Source organism: Macaca mulatta, chromosome 4 (assembly GCF_049350105.2).
Source record: "Macaca mulatta isolate MMU2019108-1 chromosome 4, T2T-MMU8v2.0, whole genome shotgun sequence".
NCBI lineage: Eukaryota > Metazoa > Chordata > Mammalia > Primates > Cercopithecidae > Macaca > Macaca mulatta.
The window spans coordinates 48,507,386-48,523,236 of NC_133409.1; the positions used below are offsets into that span (position 1 = coordinate 48,507,386).

At 40.3% G+C, this 15,851-nt stretch overlaps 1 protein-coding gene and 1 long non-coding RNA gene across 12 annotated transcripts in view; both read left to right on the forward strand.

The window, feature by feature from the left end:
* The window catches only part of AIG1 (androgen induced 1), a 276,425-nt gene that overhangs the window by 189,052 nt on the left and 71,522 nt on the right, over window positions 1–15,851 (forward strand).
* The window catches only part of LOC144340291 (uncharacterized), a 39,184-nt gene that overhangs the window by 16,857 nt on the left and 6,476 nt on the right, over window positions 1–15,851 (forward strand). The window contains exon 2 of the long non-coding RNA XR_013416229.1: window positions 658–724. This is a non-coding gene — a long non-coding RNA (uncharacterized LOC144340291). The remainder of the gene's footprint in view (window positions 1–657; window positions 725–15,851) is intronic.

Genomic DNA, 15,851 nt, shown 5'->3' on the forward strand with positions numbered 1-15,851 from the left:
TGCTTTGAAGACCATGTCTCAGTTGCTCGTCAGGCCTCGATGGTTTTGCCAGTAGTGGGAGGAGATTAACACCCCCATCACCACCACCCTCAGAGAACAGCTTTTCTGGGTAACCACTGCAAACAGAGAGGGACCATTGATGAAACCCAAAGGGGCGGACATCTCCCGCCCACAGATCAGCTTTGCTGATGTAAAAGGCCAGCTCATCCTGAGCCAGGAGTCAAGCTCTATGAATTCAGTTGCCTGAATACTTGTTGAATCAAGGCAAAAATTAGGTGTGCTTCGTCCTCCACTTCCTATGCAACCCCATCAGTTAGCTGAATTTCTCCTTCATCAGAATCTCAGAGTAAAGCATGAGCAACCATATTTTTAAAAGTCCCACAGGAGATCTTGAAGCACAGCAAATGTCAAGAACATAATAAATCAGAAATTATGCCATTTTAAACATTTTTCAAAAAAATTTCAGCATTGTGGGCAGGTTCATTCTTCAGAGGGAAATGAAATGACCAACCCCCACTTATATTTCATTTCGGTTTGTAAGAGGGGCCGTTTGTGTTAATTAAAAGTAAAGTATATAATTATGTAGGATGAATATGTTAAAAATTAGGGTAAGTTTACCACAAAGTAATTTGATTGTCACTTGTAAATACATTGCAGTTTTTACAGTGTTTTCACCTGAGATGTTAATGACCACAGCAGAAGAAAATCCTAAAGCTACATCCAGGTATGGAGTTGTCCTTTGACTTGTACATCTTCTGTGGGGACAAAAGCTTGGTTTGAAGCTCTTTCCTCAATACACTGTGAGTAACATAGTGACGGAATCATCAGTGATTAAGCATTCCTCGACGACAATACTGGATATGCTGGCTGGGTTTTAAGTCCTTTCATGTTGTGGGAAAGAAAGAAGCTTGGGTTACTGAAGTGAATATGAACCTATTAGGGGGATGCATGGACATGAAACCAGCCAGGCACCTCACAGCCAGGCCTTGTGGAGACGTGAACATTGTTCATTGTCATGGCCAGGACAGGACAGTAGTTCCTTTCATCTAACATTAGACCGGGAAACGGAATAGCAATTCTGATAGCCTCCCCAGTTCAACACTTAGCTCTCCCATCTCTGCTCCTTTCTCTTCCAGAATGGACTTCCTACTGCACTACCAGTACATGGCTTCTCCACTGTTACAGACAACCCCTCCCCTGCATAGTTTGTGTTACTCAGAACCTCTACTATCTCCTGGCTTCTGTCTACTTCCTTCTTGTGTCTTTTGCTTCAACCCCCCTATGTTTGCTGATGCCCTATGTGTGTTTCATATGTAAAGTCTCTAAACGAAAGAATGTTATTTGGGTCACCAGTCATAATTCCATATTATGCACCTCCATTGGGCATGCAGTGATTCAAACAGGTCACCCTAGGGGCCACTGCCTGCCTACAGAAGGCTGTCTTTGGATCAAGTCCTGGCTCTTTGTCCAGCTGGCTTTGACCAGGAAAGTGGAATACTGAGATGTACAGCCATGGCAAGCCATGCATAAGAAATCTAGAAAAAGGAAACTGCATGTGTGGCAGGCATCATGGGGCCTCTAAGTGTGGTGGCCTGTCTGGAGCAAGGCAGACCACATCGGCACTCCTGCTGGTTGAGCCCAGGCATGGTCCCCTGTCTTGGCCCAGCAGGTGCATGGGCCCTAAGGCTCAATCGCTATTCTCCATGATTGTGATCGCCTGTGTCTTTTTTCCTTCTCAAGGCTGGCCCTGGAATAGGAAGCAGCTCTTTATGTTATTCCACACCTTTCTTCTTTGGAATCTCCTGAAAGAATTACATGATTTTTACTTGTTTTAAATGTTTTCATGCCAATTACTCTGATCTGAGCATGGGATAACTAAAATGACAATGGGCAAGTTATAAATCTCAAAGGATTTCCCATGAGTAGTTTATATTGAAATCTAAACATTTTTAATAAAAAATATATCCACATGTAAATCTCCAGAACCTATAAATATAACCTATTATGGCAAAAGAGTGATTATTCACATATGTGGCAAAAAGATACAGTTAAGTTCAGGATTTTGAGAGGAGTTTATTCTGGATTACCTGGGTGGGCCCCAAATGCCATCATCACAGGTGTCTTTGTATGAGAAAGGCAGAGAGAAGTTAGACACACATTGAGCAGGGGCAGAGGCAGGATGACCACAGAGACAGAGATTGGAGTGACGTGGTTACAGGCCAAGGACTTCCAGCAGCCTCTAGATCAAGCTTGTCCAACCCACAGCCCATGGGCCACGTGCAGCCCAGGACAGCTTTGAATGCACCCCAACACAAATTTGTATGCTTTCTTAAAATATCATGAGAGGTTTTTTTTTTTGCAATTTATTTTTTTTCTCATCAGCAATCGTTAGTGTATTTTATGTGTGGCCTAAGACAATCCTTTTTCCAGTGTGGCCCAGGGAAGACAAAAGATTAGACACCTCTGCTCTAGATGCTGGAAGAGGCAAGCAAGAATTCTCCCCCTGGAGACTTCGGAGGGACTGCAGCCCTGCCAACACCTTAATTTCATGTTTTTATCTTCCAGAACTGTGACAGAATACATTGATTGATTGATTGTTGTTGTTGTTGTTGTTGTTGTTGTTGTTGTTTTTGAGATGGAGTCTTGCTCTGTCACCCAGGCTAGAATGCAATGGTGAAATCTTGGCTCACGGCAACCTCTGCCTCCTGGGTTCAAGCAATTCTTTTGCCTCAGCCTCCTGAGTAGCTGAGATTACAGGCATGTGCCACCATGCCCAGCTAATTTTGTATTTTTAGTAGAGATGGGGTTTCTCCATGTTGGCCAGGCTGGTCTCGAACTCCCGACCTCATGTGGTCTGCCTGCCTCAGCCTCCCAAAGTGCTGGGATTACAGGAGTGAGCCACCGCGCCCAGCCGATAGTTGTTTTAAATGACCCAAGCTGCGGTCATCTTTAGAACAGCCCTAAGAAATTAATTCACATACTTACTTAACTGACCCATAGAAGTCTCCAGAGCTCTTATCTTGAGAACAAGCGCACCTGACACTGTTTGCAAACTAGATTGAACTCTTCAAATTTTGGCCTGGGGTAGAGTAGGGGTAACACCATGGCTGAGCCTTCTGAGATCACTGGGCTGTAAGCTCTGTGAGAACAGCACTGTGCTGCCTATTATAGGTGCTTACTACCTATTTGCTGAATGGATAAATGCATTCACTGGCCTGCTGTTTTTTTCGGGTTCTGTGTACCTAGATTCCTCTGGCCCCAAATGGCACTGCACTTTCAAGCTACAACTTTTCTGGCCATTTTTGAGTCCCATCCTGGTTCTTGACCTTTTATCATTCTTTTCACTGTTCTTCCTCCCACCATCTACATCTACACACTGGATAAGAAAGGCAATCTGCCTTCCCTTTTGTTTGCTTTAAATGAAGCAAACTATTGTTTCCCAGATAAATCCCATTACATCTCCTCTCCATTGATATGCTCCATTTCTTCATCTCCAAAGCTTTGTCAAACTCCATCCCCCAGATAGTAATTCTTCCTTTCAGAATTTTCATGCCGCTTTGCCCCTTTTTGTATCACTTATTTGTCTCTTGGAAAGCAGATATTTATGTGAGTACCATCCATTCTGCCAGACTTGAGGGTGGTCTTACCACTGGGTCTCTTGTCGTTTTTGTTTTGTTTCGTTTTGTTTTTATTTTGAGACAGCGTTTCACTCATGTTGCCCAGGCTAGAGTGCAATAGCGCGATCTCGGCTCACTGCAACCTCCACCTCCTGGGTTCAAGTGATTCTCCTGCCTTAATCTCCCGAATAGCTGGGATTACAGGTGTGTGCCACCACACCCAGCTAATTGTTTGTATTTTTAGTAGATATGGGGTTTCACCATGTTGTCCAGGCTGGTCTCAAACTCCTGACCTCAGGTGATCCACCCGCCTTGGCCTCCCAAAGTACTGGGATTACAGACGTGAGGGTCCAAGTTTCTCTTAATGCACGGTACAGGAACAGCCAGCAGCATAGGAATCCAAAATACTGGGTAATTGAATAAATGGAAAATGAGGATATGGGGGAGGCCAAGAGTGGGGAAGTTTTTCACAAATTCCTTAATGTGCTAAGAAGTTAAGAAGGTACGTAAAATTCCTCTGAAACAACATTAGGGGCCCTGTTGAGCTGGTTGTGGGCTAACCCAAACATGTATGAGTAAGGTCAGAATGGTTAGATGATCTATATTTGGTTAGATCGTTTTCTGTTTTGCTCCATAACAAATCACCACAAATTTAGCAGCTAAAACAACACACGTTTATCATTTCACAATTTCTGTAGATCGGGATTTCAGACAGGCCTAGCTAGGTCTTCTGTTTTAGAGCCTTTCAAAGTACAATCAAAGTACCAGCCAGGATTGGCATCTTATCTGAGGGATTGAACGGGGAAAGATCTGCTTCCAAGTGCACATGGCTGTTGGCAGGTTTCAGCTCTTCAAAGGCTGTTGGATCGAGGGCCTCAGTTTCTAGCTGGCTTTCGGCCAGAGGATGCCCCTTCAGTTCTTGCTATGTGGGCCTCCCCACATGGCTGTTTGCTTCATCAAAGCCAAGGGAGGACACTTGCTAGCAAAACAGAAGCTACAATCTTATCTAGCCTAAATGTAGAAGTGACATCCTGTCCCTTTTACCATGTTCTGTAGGTTAGAAGCAAGTCGTTAGGCCAGCCCACATCCGAGGGCATGAATACCGAGTACTTGGAATCATTGGAAAGTGTCTTAGAATCTGTCTGTCACACCTGGTAACAACCATAGGCATTTCCTAAGTATTGAATGGGTCGTGTTATAAAAATTTCCTGCTCAGTTGGAACTAAGAACTCAGTGTGATTTTCTTTATACAAACAATGAAGTTAGGTTTCTGACCTTACCACCTAGGTAAGACCCATTTTACCCAAAATATATCAAATATCATGCTAACCAAATCCCTCTAACCAACATTTATTTATTCCATTGTTATTCTATGAAAAATGCTTTCCAAATTTCAAGGTGGGGTCCTGGCACAAATGTTTCAGTTAATTGGTCTTCAGCATAGCCATGCAGGGAAGTTAGGAGTTTTATACCTCCTCTATCAGTAACTCATTAACTGTCTCCCACAGTGCATATAAACAGATTATTCCTAAACAAAATATGTATCATGAGCTGATGGTCACCAAGGACGCATTTACTGTGTAGTTATATTCTATGAAGTCCTCAGTTTTTGCACTGAAAAATGTTTAAACAGGGAGAGTAAATCATTTTCAGTTTTTCAGAATGTGTAATTCAAGGAAGCATTTCAAACTGTTTTTAAATCCTTAAAACTAAACAGAAACTTCCACTCCAACAACATTTAATCCCCTATCACGAAGTTACTGGTCTTGGTTTGTTTACATTGAATCTCATGGGTTAGTAAAAATGCCACCTCCTCTCCCTACAGCACAATGTGAAAGAATCTCCCTGTTAGGCTGGCAGTAGAAATTCTTTTGAATTTTTAGATTCATCAAAGACTGACCCTTCCTCTTTTTGAAGTCTTCTCTCGCTTCCTAACTATCAGGGAGTGCTTTGAACTCAGCTCCCACAGACTGTTTCCTCTTCAAAGGCTTGCTCCCTTCTGTGCAGGGAGAAAGCGCCTTTTCAAAGTGGTGGGTTCCTGCCTTTTGTGGGTCTGTTGGAGTACACAGCAATAAACAAAAATAATAATAAGTAGCAGTAGCAGTTCTTGGTAATTACCGAGAGATCTGGGGAAAATGTGGAAAGCAAAGAAAGCCACTTTGCAACATGACTTAGAGGAAAGGGTGTTAAACGTGCTTGATTCTCAGTTGTACTGAAGCTTTCTCTAACCTGCCAGAAGCAGAGAGGGGCATCCAAAGTGGTCCCTTCTCAGGTGGACATGTTGGCCCAGGTGGGCATCCTAGAGGCATCATGACAAATTTAAAACAACTTAAGTTATTTAAATGAGACTCTTCCCTGGGTACTTGAACAGTTAGATCGCACCATGAGGGAAAGTCCTGGACATCGTGAGGGTGTCTCTGCTTTGTTTTATCTGCAAACACAACCTGAAGCACGAACTTCTTTTTCTTCTTTTCCATCTTTTGTTCTGTTTTGTTTTTAGATATTGACTCGTACACTATTGAGTTGATTCTGCCCACCCCCCTCCAATTTAAGTCACTGACTTAGATAATATACAATTGTAACTCTAATGAAGTGTTTATTATTTTGTTTCCTAAGGAAGATATTGTTAGAGTTGTGATGCTGTGTGAGGCACTTAAAAATAGGCTCTTCTTGGCCAGGCACAGAGGCTCATGCTTGTAGTCCCAGCAAGCGTGGCGGCCAAGACAGGCAGATTGCTTCAGCCCAGGAGTTTGAGACCAGCCTAGGCAACATGGCAACACCCCGTCTCTACAAATAATAATAGTAGTAATAATTAGCCAGGCTTGGTGGTATGTTGTGGTGGGACTACAACAGCTGTAGTCCCAGCTACTGGGAGGCTGAGGTGGGAGGATCACCTGAGCCCCAGGAGGTCAAGGCTGCAGTGAGCCATGATCGTTCTGCTGCACTCCAGCCTGGGTGACAGTGAGAACCTGTCCCAGAAGATTCTCCTCACTCTAGAAGTTTCTGATTCTGTGATCTTAGGTAAACTCTCACATAAGAACATCACCCAGCATGACTGCATAGAAGAGCCCCTTACGTTGTTTTGTTATACAGAACAGTTCAGGTGTGGAACAGCAGGGGCCTGCAGTTAGCAACAACAATTGAACCACCCTCTTCTCTATATATGAAAATGGTTCTTTCAGTTATGAGGTATATTGTTCTGCTAAGGCTGCCATAATTACAAAAGACCACAGACTAGGTGGCTTAAACAACAGAAATTTGTTTTCCCACATATCTGGAGGCTGGAAGCCCAAGATCAAGGTGTCGGCAGGTTTGGTCTCTCCTGAGGCCTTGATTCTTGGCTAGCAGATGGTGTCTTCTCGTGTCCTCATGTGGCCTCTTCTTTTGTGCAAGCATGCCCCTGGTGTCTCTGTCTCCTATAAGGTTACCAGCCCTACTGCATTAGGGCTCCACCCTTATGACCTTGCCTAAGCTTAATTGCTTTTTTAAAGGTTCTGTCTCCAAATACAGTCACTTTGGGGGTTAATGCTTCACCATATGAATTTTGGGGAACACAATTCAGTTCATAATATGGGGTCACCCACATTATCCATGGGTGGATTGGAGGTCATAAATATTTTCTGAAAATGTGTGTATGAGAGTATGTGCCTATATAGATTTTTCTGGAGAGAGGGACCACACTGTATGGAAATTTGAGGGGATTCTAAAAGATAAGAAATATAAATTTATATTAATTTCATTATTTTTCTAGGTGTGATGTTATATACTGATCCTTTCACAAAGAGTCTTAGATCTTATAACCCTGTTGCTATGTCCTCTCTCAATTTTGAGATACTCTCTTTTGCAGAATATCTGTTTTACAAATCATTAATCTTTCAAAAAATTAAGGAGTAGTTGAAGAACATGTTTTCCTATCCTGAGTTGTCTAAAATTATGACATGGTTATTTTCATTATTATACAGTTTTGGAGTCTTCCTTTACAAATGGTGGCTTAGATGCTTGAGCAAATACATAAAGCTTTATAAATCAAATATCTGAGCTAGATAAACAGAATCCAAATTCAAAAGGAACTGAGATAAATTGTAGGACAAAAATAAATTAAATTAAACAGAAGTAAACTTCCCAATAAGTCTATATAATGTGTAGAGGAAAGCAGTGAAAACAACTGGCTGGGAAATGGACACTATGATTAAAATCTAAGGAAAATTAGGATTTCTTAAGTGGAAAAAAAAAATCAATGGTACTTTAAAAGTTCCCCCAACCCCTTGTTTTCTCTCCTTCCCTTCTAAGTCTACAGTTTTATTTAGGTCATATCATAGGCTGGTTTCTGGGGCTACAGTTTTTACTGTACATTATGCTACTGACTTCTTCAACCCGAACATTGGCTGTTCATTTGCCATCAGTAAATTTTATTTTGGCAGGTTTAGACATTTTTCTTGCACAATGATTTTCAAATGTTTATTTAGTTATTGAACCCTAAATCCAAACAAAATCTTCCATGGACGTCGAGCAGATAAAAATGGAACTGTTATAGCTGAAATAGGGTGGAAAAGGATCTTACTGAAATAAACATATATTATCAATATGGCATTTACCTAATCCAATGTATACTTCATATCTATGATTCCCCACTTCATCGGCAGTTTGTAGCAGATTCTTGTTTTCTTTGTTCGACACTCTCCAGATCTTGACATATTAGAAGAAAAAAGAAACTTACATTCTTTTAAAAACAATCCAAATTAGCTGGAAGATACTTATTTTCTCTGACTCTTGTAAAAATGTCAGTAGGGTAAAAATGTCAGTAGGGGATGCAAAAATTAAGTCCTTTTCTTCATTTTATGACAGTGGTGAGGAGGAGGCTAGAAATCTTAAATGATATAATTGGCTTTGGAAGCATTTTTAAGCTTTAGTCTCATTTGTCCGTAAAGCATGCAGCTAGAGTCATAGAACCTACACACTTAAGATATCTTATGGCTTTCCAGTGAATGACTGTTTCTGAAAGAATCACGCCAAGGCTCCCATGTCATTTTTGCTGAAGTCACCGTGTCAATTGCAAAGGCAGCTGGCAGCACCCACTGCCTCCGTCCATGCCCGATGGCTTTCAGGGTGCACTCCAAGATCCTGTGGTCTCATTTGTTCCTGGAGTCAAGAACACCTGAATCACTAAAATAAAATGAGGTTTGAAATGTGGTGTTTACTATTTAGAGTGATCTTAAATATTTCCAGGTAGCATAACTTTGTAAAAAAAAAAAAAAAAAAAAAAAAAAAAAATCTTTATTTAGTGACCTTCTCAAAAAAATGAAGAAATCTTTAAAAATCAAATTAAATTTCTGAAATTAGTACAAATAAACACTTGTGAATCTTTAGGGTTTTCAGTGGAAATACACAGTGAATTTTTGTATGTGTATATGTGTTTGAACGGTTATAGTTAAGCATTTATATTTTTACAGAAGGCTTTATGCCTACTTTTTTTGGTTTCTTGTTTGTTTGATTTGGTTTTGGTTCTTTGTTTTGTTTTATTTTAGTTCTCACAACATTCCCAGCCCTAAATGGCTCAGCAAATAAAGTTGCCATGTTTTCTGTTATTTGTCTCAGGTCATGCAGAGGGTTTTAGCCGGGTGTTTTTAATCTGCTCTTTTAACCTTTGGGTCTTGGGTCATCCGTCAAGTTCTGGGTGCTATGCTAAGGGCCCTGGAGACAGAAATATAAGTCATGAGTTCTAATTCTCACTTTTTTCAATACTATATGTGGAAGATGGAGACAGTTCTAAAAGTATGCATTTGAGTGAGAGGCTGAGACCGCCCTAAAGTTTGTCATTTCCTGCCACTCTCAGGCTCAGCATATCCCTGCACAGTGGCCGGTTGTTTTTTCTAACTGGGATTTCAAAAGTTAAAGAGGAGGAAGGGAAGGGAACAGAAACGAATAACTACTGAATACCTGTTATAAGTCAACCTGATGCCCAGAGTCCTCCAGTTGAATCCATGCTATCAATAGTATTTTAATCTAGGTATCCTTAGTGATAAAGGCCAGACGTTTCTCACTAGAATTAACCATTTCTATAAAATGCTAAAGAAGGGCAGTCCCCAGTTTCCTCATCTGTAAAATGAAGACAAAAGCCTTCCACCCTGTTTCATCTGTCACTAAATGGGAGACTATTGATTGTGGCTGAACAAATTCAAATGAGCTCGTGTTCATTCAGCCTCTTCATGAATTTTGTGAACAACCACCAGCATATTATGATTCAAATCATCAATAGAATTGTTTGTACTGATTCAGCAGTGCTGATTATATGTGATCCCAATGCAAAAATTTCTTCTTAACCACCGCTAACACTAAAGAGAGCAATATCTTCCATTCTCACCCATATCCTTTTGCAAAACTCATAAAATTTTGGTTTAAAGATTTTTCTTCTTGCAAATGCTTCTGACTGCAGCCTCTCCCAGCTAATGAAGATATTTCATGGGCATGATTGGCAGAGAGAGAATCAAGGAGGGGTATGAAGTAGAATAGAGAAAGAAACCAAGGAAGGAACTAGCACAGTTGAGGCAGAGACATTTTGAAGAATATAAATGAAAGCTTAACCTGAAAATAATTTGAGGAACAATTGTGAAAGAGTCTTATATTCTAGACCCACCCCCTGTCAAAACTCATGTTGAAATTTGATCCCCCCTGTGTTGATGTTGGAAGATGTGGTCTAATGGGAGGTGTCTGGGTTATGGGGGTGGATCCCTCATGAATAGATGGATGACCTTGTGCAGGAATGGATTAGTTACCATGACAGCAGTCAGAGTCTTTTTAACGATCTGCTATCATGGGAACCACATCCAAACCATAGCAGAGGTCAACAGAAACCTTGGCAAAACCTTTTCCAGGAGATGATGGGGGCAGAAGATAAAAGTGCAGTGGATCCTCTTAGCCCATATATCCAACCTAAACTCTTGGGACTAGAATTTAAGACTTCCTCTCTCTTCATGTGATCTCTTTGCACACATCCACTTCCACTTCTGCTTTCTGCCATGAGTGAAGGCAGCACGAGGCCCTTATCAGATGCAGCTGCCCAATTTTGGACTTTTCCAGCCACAAGAATTGTGAGCCAAATAAACCTCTTTTCTTTATAAATTACTCAGCCTTGAGTATTATATTATAGAAACACAAAACAGACTAAGACAACCTGCATTCGCCAGAACATCCATAGACATTTTTTAGTCCCAATTTTGCCTTTTCAGCAGCATTAAATGCCATACACCACTCTCTCCTTTTATTTTCTTCCCCTTGGCTTCCCTGATACTACACTTTCTGGTTTTCCTTTCATTTCTTTGGCTACTTTCTCTACTATGCATTGCAGGCACATCTCTTCTGCCATCCAGCCATTAAACATGGAGTCCTTCAAGGTTTATTCTTGGGCCCTCTTCTGGTCTTAATATATATGTATGCCTTTCTTTTAAATGAGCATATTCACAATTATAGCTGCATTTATCACCTAGCTAAGAATTCTTTTGCAAGCTCCAGACTCCCATTAAGTTGAACATCAAAAGGTTTTCTCATTTTCTGAGTGCACATAACCAAAATTGGGAATGTACCCCCAAACTTAGTTCACTGCTGGTGTTCCCTGTCCAGTTTTACCAGCCAGGAACCCAAAAGGAAGTCAGGAATGACTCTCAATGTTTCATTTGAGCAATTAGTTGGGTAGTGGATAGGGAGCACTAGGAGAGCAGTGGCAGGGCACAATAGCTGATCATGAATTTAGTTTTGGACTTACTGCCTTTGAGCTGCCTAAAAGTTTTAGTATCATCAGATTTGAATATAGTGGGAGCCAAGGGAAAAAATTCTGTAGAGTATGTGGCCAGAGCTGCATTGGAGAAGGGAGTAATGAAGACAGTGAGGGTCTTCTGCTTCTTAAAGACACCTCCCCTTATCCCATCCAACTTCTTCGGTTCAGTATATATTGTTGTGTTTGGTGTTTATTAAATAATTGAAATTTGAATGTATTCGCTGCTTTCCTTTGGAAACCAGTAAATTTTATTCATTCATTTTTTTCAATTATCCATGATAATAGATTCCCTGCCGGGTCCAGTTAGGTCCAAGATAACTCAAAAACTTTGGGGTGCTGTGGTCACAAGAAAGAATCAGGAAAAGACTACAGCTGGAACAATAAAATGATAACACAAACATTGACTGAGCACTTACTTTGTGTCAGGTACTATAGTGACTGCTTTACATGCATTGCCTGGTTTACTCCAGCACCACATCATTAGGTCATTATTCCTTTTTAAGCCCATTTTACAGCTGTGTGAATTGAGGCTTAAATAAGTTAAATGTCTTCCCCAAGGTCGCAAAGCTAGAATTCCAACGCAGGTGTAACTTCAGTAACCACTGGGCTTCCCATCCCACAACTGCAAAAACCTGCAATTCATTTAACAGTATATTTTGCTTAAAGAAGCCCTAATTCCCCTTCACCTCCCCCCACCATCCCTTTAACGAACAAAAAGAATGTCTTTCTCTTTGGTTTCAGCTCTTTAGCTGGTAGGAAGAGAAAGAGAAATTAAAAGAAAGGAGACTCCCAGAGTTTCAAACCCACAAGCAACAGCCTGGAGATGACTTGAGTCATCTTCCACAAACATCAGATGTTGCAGAGGAATGGCGAAGGAAGAAGGAAAGCATGAGTAGCTCTTTTTTTTTTTCCTTTTGAGACAGTCTCCCTCTGTCACCCAGACTGGAGTGTACGATCTCAGCTCACCGCAATCTCCACCTCCCCGGGTTGAAGCGATTCTCCTGTCTCAGCCTCTCAACTAGCTGGCATTCCAGGCATGCACCACCATGCACGGGTAATTTTTGTATTTTTAGTAGAGACGAGGTTACAGCATGTTGGTCAAGCTGGTCTCAAACTCCTGACCCCAGGTGATCCACCCACCTCGGCCTCTCAAAGTGCTGGTATTACAGATGTGAGCCAACGTGCCTGGCCACAGGTAGCTCTTTGGTGTTGGCATTTTCCAGCCCCTGCAAGGCTGAATTTGGGGGAGGTGTATGGATACTGGTGGCCTTGGCCTAAGCAGGCAAAAGCTTCACCCTGAAAAGTAGCTTTGATTAAATGTCAGAATTTATGTGCCAAAAAATCTATTAAAAAGCATATATAGGCCAGGCACGGTGGCTCACACCTGTAATCCCAGCACTTTGGGAGGCCGAGGTGGGTGGATCACGAGGTCAGGAGATCGAGACCATCCTGGCTAACACGGTGAAACCCCCGTCTCTACTAAAAATACAAAAAAAATTAACCGGGCGTGGTGGCGGGCGCTTGTGGTCCCAGCTACTCTGGAGGCTGAGGCAGTAGAACGGCGTGAACCCGGGAGGCTGAGCTTGCAGTGAGCCGAGATTGCGCCACTGCACTCCAGCCTGGGTGACAGAGCAAGACTCCATCTCAAAAAAAAAAAAAAAAAAAAAAAAAAAAAATCATATATAAATTATGACCCTTACCTTTCCTCTATGCAATTTTTTTAAATGTTTGAGTCTAAAGCTTTTCACCACACCTAGAGAAATTGAATCAACACCAGCCTGCCCTCCACCAATGGGTTAAGTTCATAAAGATGGAAAATTAGAGTTACCTCATAGTTACCATTGCTTCACAAGACAAAAAAAAAGGCTCTAGTTAAAGATATTCTAAACAAACAACTCTAGCTTTGTAGTGATTTAGGGAACTTCTTGATGTCTTTTTCCTCACTGATTTTGGTGCATTAAATTTAAGTTGGCTGATAATCCTTGCACCCTTGAAAAAGCAAATGGTTAGTTTACAGCAATTTCTCTTAATGATTATCTTTCAGAAAACGTTTGAGTTATGAGAGAGAGTATCTAACGTATCCTTTGCTGTTAATAAATAGAATTGGAAGACATATTCAAGGTGCTGCTGCAAAGACGCTTTCAGCATTGCTGCAGCTCAGTCCATGGATGTTCAGTGAAATAAATAACAGAAAGCAGTCTAAGAATTTGCAAGAGGAAGTGTTTTTATATTGCTTAGCAAAATCATCTCTATATTAAAACCACTTGTAAATTTAAACTGTGCCAGGGGAGGGAAGGTAAATGGGCTTACATAATCCAAGTAGCATAGGAAATATTAAATACTTCATGTTGTTAAAACAGGGTGACATCATTTCCACGGTACTTTTTTCTCCAGAAAATTGAAGGCTCCATCCGCAAGTAAGAAGTAGGAAAAATTATTTTCTGTGGGAGAAACTCTAACATACAGCTCTGCCTTACGTTGATTGTGCAGCTGGAAAACGAGAACTCCCCTATATTATTTCACTTTTTCAAGCTGCAAAGCAAATAGGGGAACAGAGGCAAAGAAACTAAGAAAATTCTGAGAAGCCATGCTCTTCAAATGATGGAAGGTGCTGCCAAGAATCACATCAACTTACTACTTGATAAATACAGGTTTAAGAAATAGGGATTCTTACAGATTCCTACAATAGTGAAAGGAGTTTTACGCAGGATAAGAAAAAGGTAGAGGGAGGCAATATGCATCAAAACAGAACTAAAAATTGAAGACTCATTAGAAAAAAATTAAGGTTTACAGTCTAGCAAGGGAAGATATTAAAAAGACTTATGTTATCTAGTAGAGTTTCCCAAAGGGCCAATCTACGGATAGAAAATCATTAGGGGGACCACAGATGAATCATGCATTTTACACTTTCTGCCAAAACAATGGTCAGTTTTTCAAAAGTTCTCATATGCGTTGTTATTGCAATGCTTTCTAATTTTCTCCCCTTTACATTCCTCCTCAAATAAATCTGCATAGCCAGCCTGAAATATTATTCATAAAATTAACACCACAGATGAGTGGATTGACAGGAGAGAGCCACAAGTAGTATTTGTTAGGGCACTGATGTCACAGAGGACTGACTTGAAAGCTTGAAACGACTCTTTTGGTCATGATTATGTATAAGGAAGATCAGATTAGTACATCACCTTTACTCCCCCCAGTTGTCTTTGACTTTTCTGCATTGTAAATTCATATGGCCTTTCCCCGGTGTTGCTTATGGTGACCAAGCATTTTTAAATGGTTCCCTAGCAAAGCAAAAGTCGTCAATATTCAGCAATACCACTTTTATTTGATAGCTTCCCCTCTTTGTTTTCTATATCCTGGTCCTTTGTTCGTTCTTTCTTTCTTTCTTTCTTTCTTTCTTTCTTTCTTTCTTTCTTTCTTTCTTTCTTTCTTTCTCTTTCTTTCTTTCTTTCTCTTTCTTTCCTTCTTTCTGTCTTTCTTATAACTTACTTAAGCTTCTACTTCCTTCTCACTCTTATTTCTGATGTCGGGAACATGCCCATTTGCCCTTTCTCCTGCTCATCTGCTCAGCTTATTGTGAGCCCTGCCCTGGTTCTTCATATTTCTGTGTTTTCCTGGAAACACTTTATTCAAATACTTTCCTGTACATACACATTTTCTTTAATGTATGCTTTAAAAAATTTTTATGAATGTGACTTTAATAACAAGGTAATACACACAAATTAAAGAACATTCTAAAAAATGTAAAAATGTAGAAACAAGAAAGATCACTCATGGTTCTTCAGACAAAGGAATCTGTGTTAACATTATGATATGCTCTTTTTAGATTTTTCCATGTAATATTTATGAAACTAAATATGATAATATAAATGTTTTGATGTTCATTTAAGGTCTAAATATGATATATAAGTATTTTAGATGTTTTTAATGGTTGTGTAATATTCCACTGAGTGGATATATCTTAGTTGACAAACCATTCCCTGATAGTAGATTATTAAGATTATTTTAAATTATTTTGCTACTGTAAGTAGGGTTAGGGAAAATATCTTTGTTTACCAAGCTGAAGGAGAATGTGTTTTATCTTGTGTTTATTTGTTTTATTTAGGCTGGTTATTATTTCTTTAGCACAGATTCCCAGAAATCGAACTATAGTCCTTGTTAGTGGGGACAGTTTGCTTCCACAACAGTGGTTGAGTTATATTTTCTGTCCAGTATTCATGAGAGGTGCTTTTCACTGTATTCTTGCAACATGACAGATTCTTATTTTATAAGAAAAGTTTGCTAATTTAGTATGTGTAAATGGTTTTTAACTTGATTATACCTGTTTATTTTATTAGTATGAGTGCATATATGCCTGGGTATTTATTATTGGCCTTTATTCATTGATTTTTTTCACCCTTTTTACCTTTACTTTATCTTGTGCCCACACTGTGGATTTCCAGTGCTTATCCTTATTCACT